The sequence below is a fragment of the Myotis lucifugus genome, unplaced genomic scaffold (assembly GCF_000147115.1).
Source record: "Myotis lucifugus unplaced genomic scaffold, Myoluc2.0 scaffold_677, whole genome shotgun sequence".
In the NCBI taxonomy this organism is placed as follows: Eukaryota; Metazoa; Chordata; class Mammalia; order Chiroptera; family Vespertilionidae; genus Myotis; species Myotis lucifugus.
In genome coordinates, this window is record NW_005871725.1 from 307,825 (window position 1) to 318,163 (window position 10,339).

The 10,339-nt window shown below is 48.5% G+C and overlaps 1 pseudogene; it reads left to right on the forward strand.

Moving 5' to 3' along the window:
- The first annotated feature begins 7,656 nt into the window (after nucleotides 1-7,656).
- Nucleotides 7,657-8,576, forward strand: LOC102430078 (annotated as a pseudogene).
- Nucleotides 8,577-10,339: the final 1,763 nt, after the last annotated feature.

A 10,339-nucleotide genomic window follows, 5' to 3' on the forward strand; every position in this document is an offset into this window, starting at 1 on the left:
CACACCCCCACTCAGGGCTCCCCTCTCTCTTAGGCCTGCCCATGTCCGCACCTTCACTTCCATTACTCTGTCCTTTCACCGACAAGAGGCCTGAAATGGGACAGGGCACCTGTACACGTTCTACCATTTCACAAGCTCGGGGCAAGTTCTCCACCTCAGGTCCCTGGCGGCTTCCTAAGTCCGTTTTTCTCTTTTCCTATCTCACTAGCCGAGTGTGGCTACAAATATCCACAAACCACCAGAGTAAACCCGTCTTTGTCTCTCCAAATGGTGTCCCTGATACATTCATGGGCACATACGCGGGCGTGTGCGCGCACATACGCGCACACACACACATACACACACACACGCACGCACGCACGCACACACGTGTGTGTGCACATGCACGCACACACGCGCGTGCATACATGCACACGCGCGCGCGCGCACACAAACATGCACACACGCACACATACACATACACACGCACACACGCACACACACTCGCATGCACACACCGAAATGATGCCACTTCTGGGAGGTGTCTCTGAAGGGGAGGGCCTGCAGGAGGAGGCTCTCCACAATAAGAGCCTTTTCTGTGCAAGGCTCAAAGCTGCTGCCATGGCAACCCCTCAACCTGGCTGAGATCCAAGCCCCTGGAAAAAGCGCGCCCCTCAGGGAGGAGAGACCAAATGGAAGAGAACTGCAGCCACCCCAGCGGGAGGCGGCTTTCGGGGGAGCTTCGTGGGGCAGAGAGAGAGCTGCAGGGGTGCCGACCCACCTCCCAGCAGAGCGCCTCCCTGGGATGCGAGCCTCCCCCTGCCCCCTTCCCCCGCCTCCTCCAAACCAGAGGGTCTCCAGTTAAGCACAGAGTGGCGCGCCTTTGAAAATCTCTTTGTGTCCTAGGTGATATGGGGAAAACTAATGGCAGCCCACGGCACAGTGAAATAAGGGTCCGCATTTGTCTTTGAATTGACAAGCCCCCTCCTCCCCTCCACTCCTACCCCCTCCTCAACCAGTGAGCCAGCCCCGCCCCTCCCCACCCTCCCCCAACACCAACTCTTTCATTATCAGTTGAATCACGTCCTGTGCCAAGCCAAGGGTCATTTCAGGTCAGCTGTGCATGAAGGGACAGAGGAATGTGTGCAAAGGTGCTGACATTGGCAGGACAAAATGAGAGGGAGAGAGAGAGAGAGAGAGAGAGAGAGAGAGAGAGAGAGAGAGAGAGAGAGACTGGAGAAGGAGCAAAATGTGAGAAGCTCCACTGTCCTAACAAGGACATAGTCATGCCTGAAAGACACAGAAATGTTTCAAAGCATGACAAGTGCTACTTAATCTGTAACTAGTTTCTTATAAAATAAGAATGCGGCCTCTAGCGAGCTGCCTGGAGACTGATTAAAGTGTTGAATTGTCCTCCCTCTGGACCTCATGTTGGACCACTGCTCAGAGAGCAATGCTGCCCATTGCAGAGCCCATGCTCCAGGACCAGCCCCCAGTCAGCCAGGAGCGGGGCTCGGGGGCAACGGTCAGCCTGGCAGAGGGTCGGGACCCAGAGCCCCCAGCGGTAGGGAGGAGGCTGGTGGCGGCCTTGACCTTCTCGGAGATGTTTGGACCACCAGGACGCCTGGCCAGTATAGTTGCCTTGGTTCAATATCAAGCACAGATCTCTTTGTTTGGAGATAACATGTTTTTTCTGCAATATTTGTTGGGTAGTCATGGCCTGGGTTGGTTGTTTTTGTTGTTAAGCAAGTAACTATGTTGTGTATTTACCAGCAACTTGAGGCAGACATTGATACTATTGTAATCAACTAGTTATTATTAATAATAGAAAAGGAACAAGGGGGAGGCCAGACTCTATAGGCATGTCATCTCCGCAGCTTCACCTTGAAGCTGCAACTTTGCACCCCCAAGGGGTCCAACCAAGGCAAGACATATGCCCGCCCACTAAAGTTACAGAAAATAGGGAAGTTGCCTGTCAATCACACCGGGGACAGAAATCATTCGCCAGAATGGACATGGCCACTCTTAGGAACATATAATCCCCTAAACCAGTGGTTCTCAACCTGTGGGTCGCGACCCCTTTGGGGGTTGAACGACCCTTTCACAGGGGTCGCCTAAGACCATTGAAAAACACATATATAATTACATATTGTTTTTGTGATTCATCACTATGCTTTAATTATGTTCAATTTGTAACAATGAAAATACATCCTGCATATCAGATATTTACATTACGATTCATAACAGTAGCAAAATGATAGTTTTGAAGTAGCAAAGAAAATAATTTTATGGTTGGGGGTCACCACAACACGAGGAACTGTATGAAAGGGTCGCGGCATTAGGAAGGTTGAGAACCACTGCCCTAAACAAAGGGGTTCGCTCTCTTGGCACTTTCAGGACTCTTGCTGCTTGAGTGCTGCTGGCTCGCTCCGGCTTTCTTGTATTTGTTGTGGCCCATGGCCATGCAAACCCCACGTACAGCAGGCTAATGGACCGCAGCTCCGTGGTGTGACATTGGACGATGGAAATGCAGAAAGGAAACTGAACACTGACTCTGGTTTTAGTGTTCCTAAAACCCCGGCTACATTTTTTCTATGACTGGACCATGGAAAATGGGACTATGAAAATCCAGGGGTGCATGCCATGAAAGCACACCTTTTTACTACATTTCACCCTCTCGCGAGGGCCTCTGGAATGCTTATTTCAGCAGCACCCCAAGCACCACGCTTCCGTGAACAGCTGAGGGAGATGGGACCCTCCCCTGCCCTGTTACAATATGAATGAACAGTAATAGTTGGAGGACGATTTTGAATGAAAAACATTTCAACGTACCCAAGGTCCAGTAAGAATACTATGGTACTATGTAGCGTAAACAACTGCTCAGTCACACTTCATTTATTTTATTTTTAGTAATACAATTTTCTCTACCTCATACATGATTGAACACATATTTGGTTTTAAAATTAACAGTCACAGTTGAAGAAACAATTGTCTATTTTTCTAAAACTGATTAAGCTATCGAATCTCAAGGCCTCAACAAATGTGGCATCTTACTATTTTCATTGAACCGTCTATTATGATTATTCCTGGTAAACACCAATGTTGCTTCTCACTGGCTTTCACTTACCAAATAGTCATGACAGATGGTCGCCATGGCGGCCACCGCTTCCAGGGGACTCTGCCATATGGGTCCCCTTTCCAGCGCGACAGCCGCTGGCAATCTCTCATGCAAAGTCCAGCCATAGGGGCTGCTCTGTCGCTGTTGGCCACGGGGGCCCGCTTAGGCGGCCAGAGCTTCGTTCTGCTGAATATGACATCCCTCAACCCTCACAGGGATTCTCTGCATCACTTTTAAATATTTCTGTAAGCAATGTTCTGAACAGGTGGTCTCTTCAGGCTTTACATCTCTTGTTGTGAAGTCTTTCTTTTCCTTTTAATCTTTATTGTTGAAAGTATGACATGGGTCCTCCTTTTTCCCCATTAACCTCTTCCAGCTGCTCCCATCCCCCACAAGGCCCTCACCACCCCTCTGTCTGTGTCCACAGGTTATGCATATATGCATACAAGTTCATTGATTGATCTCTTCCCTCCCACCCTCCCCTGCCTTCCCTCTGAGGTTCAAGTCTGTTCATGCTTCTATGACTCTGGGCCTATTTTTGATCATCCATTTATTTGATTCATTCGATTCCACATCTGAGTGAGATCCTGTGATATTTATCATTCTCTGACTGGCTTGTGTTGCTCAGCATAATGCTCTCCAGGTCCATCCATGCTGTTGCAAATGGTAAGATTCTTTCCTTTTTATCGCTGTGTAGTATTCCATGGTGTAGATGTACCACAGTTTTTTATCCACTCGCCTGCTGATGGGCACTGAGGCATGAGACCTTTAACACAGCCTAAAAAAACAGGTTTCTGTGCGTTTATTGTTGTTTCCAAGAAATTTCTTAAACTATTTTATCTAATCAGATTCTCACATTTGTGCAGCTGTTAGGACCTCAGGTGGCTAGTTAGGTATTTAAAAAAGAGAAGGAGGAAACTGACTAAGCCTGATGAAGCTGGGAAACTACCATTTCACACACACTCCAGGGAATAGCCCAATCAGCCTACCAAAGGGGTCAGTGCCTAGGACCAGGAAAGACCAGCTTTCCCGTCACCCAGAGGAAACAGGCCCTTCCCCCAGGCTAACGGGGGAGGGAGCAATGCTGAGGGGGATGTTCTACTGAGTGCATGAGCAATCGGGGCAAAGAAGGTTCATAAAGGGGAGGAGATGCACCTGGGGGAAGGTCAGAGAGGATAAGGGCATGACACCCAGGGAGAGCCAGGAAAGATCAGATAGTTCGAAAGAAAGCCTGCTCTCTCCCAAGCCCAACGGATTATAAGGGAGCTTCACAAAGACCAGGGCTCTCTCTTTCCTGCAGACGCACAGGCTGAGTGCCGCCCAGGGGCAGAGACTGTGCTGGGGCAATGGCCGGGCAGCTCTGGCCCTGGCCCTCCTGGTCTCAGTGGGCACCGTGTGGGCCTGCAGCCCCGGAAGCTGGACTTCTTCCCCAGCACGAGGGAGCCAAACCACCTCGTTGTGGATGAGACACCTGGTGGGGTGTCTCTGGGAGCAGATGGACAAGGCTGACCAGCTCTGCTGCTGGACCCACTGGGGAAGTGTGTGGGGGCGTGGGAAGCCTTGTCACGGGCACTCTGATACATCTTGCCGTCATCGCTGAAAATCCTCCTGTGCGGGTCCCTGAAGTTCCTTTCCTGCGACGCATGGAAGAATCTGTTTCCAGACCAGCTTCCTCCAGGAACACAGCCATACTCTTTGGGTACATGACTCAGTCACCTTTTCTGATGCATGAGTTTCCTTTCTCTTTCTTTAATGTCTCCAGTGAGGCCTGATTTCTTACTTAAGCACATACTCTCTCTCCCAATAACAGTCTGAGGCTGGCAGGTGGGGGCTGGTCATGCTGCCAGTCAAGTCCAGGGGAGGAGGGTCAGCATGATTCAGGTGCCCCAGCTGTTGGATGGAAAAGCTGTTCTGTTGTTGTTGTTATTGTTACTATTATTGTTACTGTTAATCTACTAAAGAAGATGCCCCTGTCTCCTTTGAATTTTTAATTCAATGCCATTTCAATAAAGATAATTTTTGTCTCTGAATTCTTGCCAAGTGTATTTTTCCCTTCTCTTCCTTCGCACTGCTATAAGAAATGTCCTGTATTCACCTCACTAATTTTTCCTAAGAAACAAGGATTTATTTTCTTATTTATTTTATTTATATTTATTTTTGCAATAACATTAATGCCAACACAATCCATCAAGGGAGTGGGAGGTTTGAGCAATAAATTACTCCCAGATTTGCAAAGTCTGTTATATGGAAATCCCCATCCCTGCTCCATCCCCCATGACCTCTGTTCTGCCTCCTTTTTTACTAGTCAGTTCCTCTCTAGCATCGTCCATTTCTGACACGCCCACAGAAATTCAGATGGGGAGGCATTTGAATTAAAGGCAACTAGATAAAGTAAACTGATAAGTGACAAGGTCTGCAATAGTAAAGGCTGAAATTTGGTGAGTCATCCATTTGTCAACCCATCCTGGCAAAGAGCTCTTTGTAATGGTTATCATCTCAGTGTGATAAACCTACTAGAAAAACCTGACTCCATATGCCAATCCCCAACTCACGCCATTATAAAAACACTAGAGGCTTGGTGCATGAAATTGTGCACAAGTGGGTCCCTCGGCCTGGCCAGCGATTGGGGCCAATTGGGGGGCAGAGCACCTGCCAGGGGAAGGGACCACGGGAGGTTGGCCCCAGCAGCAAGCTAACCAATGTCTGATTACACGAGGAATCAGGCTCCCTCCTCCCTCCTGTCTGGGTCCAAGATGCGGGTGAACCAGATTCGGGGCTGTCAGGGCCCATCAGAACCCCAGCAGCAAGGTCTGGATCAGTGCGCATCATAGCTACTGGCCGGTCGTTCTGGTCATTTCGGTCATAACGGTCATGTATGCTTTTATATATATAAATATTCACTGAAGTTACAGCAGTTCCCTCCTCACCAGAATTATATGTTTTCAAAGGAACACAAGTAGTTTCTGTTAATGTTGTTACTTTTGTTGTAGTTATTCATTTCAGAAGCTCAATTTTCTTGGCATTTGACTTGAATGGACTACCATTGGTCTGTTTAGGGTGGAGAGTGAAGAGAATACAGGAGAAAGGAATAATGTCATTTATATAGTTGGGAAAGATATCTTGACTTAGTCTAAAACAGTTACTGCCTTATATGTTACTGGACCACTATGAATAAGTGGATAAGGATTAGATGATGCTTATACTAATCAGAAAATGTGGACACCCATGCCCTGGCCAGGTGCTCAGTTGGTTGGGTGTCATCCAGTACACCAAAAGGTTGTGGGTTCAGTTCCTGCTCAGGGTGCATACCTAGATTGTGGGTTAAATCCTTGGCCAGGTGAGTGCGGGAGGCAACCAATCAATGTTTCACTCTGACATTGATGTTTCTCTCTCTCCCAGTTCATCTTCCTAAAAACCAATAAACATCCATGGTGAAGATTTAAAACAAGAAAAGGAAAATGTGAACACCCACAAGTAATCAATGGGAGCTCTCAGGGCATTAGTCATTTTCAACTGGTTAAATGCACCCTGATGAGAGACCCTGCTCTGAGACGCAGCTGAGAATAGCAGCTGGGGCACGCATATGCCACAGAAAGAAGATGGCAAGTTTCCTCTAACGACCTTGCCTTGAGCAGCATTGAATCATGCAAATGAGCAAAGCAATAATATTTCTCCATGTTCATATCTCCCTAGGTCTCCCATAGTCTAAAAAGAGCCTTCAGGTTGACCAGAAGTTCTAACAGACTCAAAATACAATTAGGCATTTCCCAATGCCTTACTGGGAAGGACAGAAGGAATGAATCTAATATTTCTTAAGTAACCATGCACTTCACGTGAATATAACTAATTTAGTCCACACAAAAATCCTGTGGATAAGTATTATTTTATTCCCTGATGAGGAAACTGACACTCAACCAAAATAAGTATCTTAAAAAACACCATTCATCTAACAAAAGAAGGAAAGTTCACATTCATTGAGACCTTCCTGTTTCAGGGACCATGATAAGCTTACTATACACAACTTTCAAATAACCCTACATTATACTTAGCACTGTCTCCTTTTATAGATGAAGAAACTGAGATTTGAGGAACTTAAGTAGCTTGTTGAAAGACACAAAGCTAATGAATAAAGGAGTCAGAATTCCAGCTCTTGTCAGTCTGACTCTCAAAGCCCCTGCTCTTTCATTGCAATTGATGCCTCTAATATTAGCCTGAGAAGGGAGAGTGAAAAATTAGCTCTGAGCCTCATTCCAACATAACATACAAAATTTTTCCAATCTCTAAAAGACAGAAAAGGTTATGTTGGCACATATAGAGAGAGACTGTTCATGAGAGGGCATCACTACAAAGTCCCACAGGCCCAGAGAAAAATGTTTCAGACCGTCTTGTGGAGGATGACAAATAATTACCCGCTAGGTCTGATTATAAACTAAGACCTCAGGCCTCCTCCCACCGCGCTCCCGCCACAAGGCGCTTCCCAGCACCAGGCGAGCTGGGCTGGCGTGGGCCGGCCCGCCTTCCTCCTCCACCGTGGCCTCCCCAGCAGGCGCGCCCCCGTCATGGCGAAGCAGTAGGATGTACTGTTCCGGCTGCTGCTGATCAGGGACTCCAGGGTGGGCAAGACCTGCCTGCTGTGCCGCTTCACGGACAACGAGTTCCATTCCTCGCACATCTCCACCATCGACATTTCTTCCAGCCAGACAGAGATGGGCGAGACGGTGGTTCTCAAACTTTGTGTGCTGCCTGATGCTGAGGCTGCAGGTCTGGGGTCCACGTTTGCAGAACCGCTGTCCCCAAAGCTGCTGTCAGACGTGTGATCTATGGACCAGCAGCGTCACCCTCCCCTGGAGCCTTGATGCAGCATCTCGGGCCTCATCTACCACCTACTAGATCCGAGTCTGCATCTCCCCCGGGCCCGCGTGCCCCCTGAAGTCTGAGAAGTGCTGCCTTAGGGGAGCCAGGGTGTCGACTTCAAGATGAACACCATAGAGGTGGATGGCATCAAAGTGCGCATACAGATTTGGGACACAGCGGGGCAGGAGAGATATCAGACCATCACAAAGCAGTACATCGACGGGCCCGGGGAATATTTTTAGTGTACGACATTAGCAGCGAGCGCTCTTACCAGCACATCATGAAGTGGGTCAGTGTTGTGAATGAGTACGCGCCCGAAGGTGTCCAGAAGATCCTTATAGGGAATAAGGCCGATGAAGAGCAGAAGCGGCAGGTGGGAAGAAAGCAAGGGCAGCAGCTGACCAAGGAGTACGGCATGGACTTCTACAAAACAAGTGCCTGCACCAACCTCAACATTAAAGAGTCTTTCACGCGTCTGACGGAGCTGGTGCTGCAGGCCCACAGGAAGGAGCTGGATGGTGTCCGCACGCGTGCCAGCAAAGAGTTGGCATTGGCAGAGCTCGAGGAGGATGAGCGACAGACAGGGAGTCCGGGCTTTGCCCTGCTTCTCCTCTCATCTGGGTGACCCTGTGGAACATCAGTAGCTGCTGCTCCCCCAGCCTGGCCTTGAGGGTGGCTCCACTATCACCTCTGAGCGGCCCCCACCCTCTCCCCCGATTCCCGCCACAGCCTGCTATGAGCCCCGATGTGCTGGAGCACGCTCACCGCCGAGCTCCCCAGACAGTGGCGTCCGGGGCTGAGGCCACTTTGAGGCTCCTTCTCAGTGCGTCTTGTCTCCTGTCCGCTTTTCTCTCTTCTTCCCACTTCTCTCTCTGTCCCCCCACGCCTTGAGCCCTGTGCGTCCTGCTTTGTGGCTGCTGGTGCAGCTCCTTTCTTTCCTTTCTTCCTAACCCTGTCCAGGGGGATGGACTCCAGCTCCTGGGAGAACCCCCACCCTGCTCTGTGGGTGGGCCAAAGGTGGGGAGCTTCTTCCCACCTCCCCTCCACACGTCCTCCTTGGGCCACGGGCCCTCCTCACCACTGACCTGGGAACGTGAAACATCAGGTGGGGAGGAAGTGGTCCTCAGCCTGGGGCTGCCCTACCTCTCCCAGCTTTGGCCTTGCTTGGCTGCCTGCCCGCCTGCCTCTTGGGGAACTGGGCTCAGAGGCAGGTGCTTCAGAGGAGAAAATAAATGACGAGGAGTGGCAGGGGGAAAAAAAAAGACCTCAGGAGTGACGTTGGTTTGTTGGATGTTCCGAAGACACCAAATGTGAAAGATGAGGTGTTCCCAGAACCTACTCTCATTCTGGCTTTTTACAATGAGTCTAAGACTCTTTCCAAAGACAACCACCAAATTTATCATTTTCAATTGATTTGGCCATGTTAGGTAAAGGGCATTTGTTTATTAAACAAATATTAATTGAATACCTACTAGGTGCTAGGCAATGTGTTGTAAGTTGGGGATACATCATGTTGTTCAGTTGACTAGATAGTGCTACTATTCACTAGATAGGGAACATCAGATGAGGAGAAGGAAAGAAGGAAGATAAGGAGGTTGAAATGGACTTGGTGAAGAAGTTAATAAAGAAAGATTTGGCAGACTAAACTGAGTCTGAAGTGCCTGAATACGGGGAAGCATGAGACTTGGTTGGAAAGCTTGTAAGGTGGATATTCCAAGAAAAGGAAAGTGTGTGGAAGGCCGTCTGCCCTGTTTATCAGAATTCCGACTTAGGGGAGACTTAGAGGAGTGTCGAAGGCAGCGCCCCTAATTATTCCTTGACCTTTCCAAATAAGTCTGTGCATGTGTAGACCCCCAGGTGTTTACTGAAATCCTATGCTTAATCCCTGAATGCCCTTGCCTAGAGGACAATGTAAACACATGTGTCTTCCCAAGATTACTCACCCTACTGATTGTATCTAAAAGATAAACTTTATCTCAAACTGCTGCTAAATAAAAGGTTAACGAAGCAGGAAATCAAGGCTGCCTGGTTGCTATCACCAGGGTGTCCCTTAGCCCTCTCTTTCACAGCAAACATGTCGGAGTAATCCATTCATCCATTGCTCAGGGTCTACAGGTCAGTCCCGGCACCTGAAGGAATACCCACCGGAAAAGCCTAGTAAAGTAGTTGAAATTAAGGGTTTTGCTCCAAGGATACAGATCTAGACTAAAAACTATATACTTGAGAGTGACTGACATATGGCAGATGGTAACTGAAGACCTGGTGGTAACCGGATCATCCAGAGAAACAGGGTAAAGTGAGAAGAAAGGGACTTAGATAAACAGAATTCTGATGAGCATTATGTTTAAGAGACATTTGGCACTTTTCCTAATTTCATATGTAGCAAAT